A 1,437-nucleotide genomic window follows, 5' to 3' on the forward strand; every position below is an offset into this window, starting at 1 on the left:
CTAAGGGTCTGGAGAAAATGATCACAAAATTTGAAGAGACAGATTCTTTTAAAATGCATTGTGGCAGAGGGAGAAAAACTTCCCATCCGACATTTCAGCTTTAAGTTCCTCCGGTCTACCCAAAACGCCGAAAACCATTGTGAGGATCATTGCTCTGGAAAAAAAAAAACATTCCATATCTATCATCAAACTTTTCTGAAACTAAATAAGAGTTCCACTTTCAGTTACATCACTTACACACACACACACACACACACACACACACACACACACACCACCACCACCACCACCACCACCACTTCTTCTCCTCCTCCTCCTCCTCCTCAAGCTCGTCCCGACTCCTGTTTCTCGCTCTGTGTGTGTGTGTGTGTGTGTGTGGGTGTGTGTGTGTGTGTGCGTGCGTGCGGGGGTGCATACATTGCGCCCCCTCTTAATCCCATTCTCATTCATCATCCTCCCCCATTCCGTTTTCCTGCCTCTAGATGCTGCCTGGCTGTGGTAGTACAACTGTACATATCGGGACCCTGCGATTCCTATGAAAATTTTGCTTGGTACGGTATCTACTATCCTGCTATTACATCATCATGAGTTTATCTTCCCACTGTATACATCGAAAAAAGCGACATACCTTACTGCATCTGGAAGCCGGTATTCGTGTTACCGAACTTTTTTTTTTCCTCCTTTCCAGTTCAGTTCCGAGAGGTGTGAGGGAAGAGCAACTGTCGTAACGATGTAGGAGTTGCTATTACCCTCGTTCTCTCACTCTGTCGGGACCACCCCCGAAAAAATACTTTTCCCAACGGTTCAAAAAATGGTTCAAATGGCTCTGAGCACTATGGTACTTAACTTCCAAGGTCATCAGTCCACTAGAACTACTTAAACCTAACTAATCTAAGGACATCACACACATCCATGTCCGAGGCAGGATTCGAACCTGCGACGTACGGTCGAGCGGCTCCCAGACTGTGGCGCCTAGAACCGCTCGGCCGGATTCCCGACGGTTCTTGGAATCAACTACGCTCTGGAAATTTCAACAGAAAACCTGTCTGTGAAGCACAAAGTATGTCATGCAACATTTACCAACTGAATATTTTTAATATATCCTGACGGTCTCGAGTCTTCTAATACGATCCCGCCACGGAACGTGCCGCCCTTTGTAGGAACTTTCGTTTCCTTTATTCTAATTCCCTCTGTTATTGCTACTAGACTGACAATCAGTACACAAGATCCCGTCGAACTACGGTTTAGTAACCAGCTTCTTATAGGTTGGAAGGCCTTTGTTCAGATTCTTTCATTGAAACGTAGCTTGTTCCCTAGATTTATGTGGTCAATCCGCTTTAAGTGGCTCTATATGGTTCCTCCCAGCTATTTTATTGTTGTATCCGAGTAATGCAGGGCAACGATGTATCATCATCTTTTCATCTGTCTCGCGTGTGT

The sequence above is a fragment of the Schistocerca gregaria genome, chromosome 10, assembly GCF_023897955.1.
Source record: "Schistocerca gregaria isolate iqSchGreg1 chromosome 10, iqSchGreg1.2, whole genome shotgun sequence".
NCBI classification, from domain to species: Eukaryota; Metazoa; Arthropoda; class Insecta; order Orthoptera; family Acrididae; genus Schistocerca; species Schistocerca gregaria.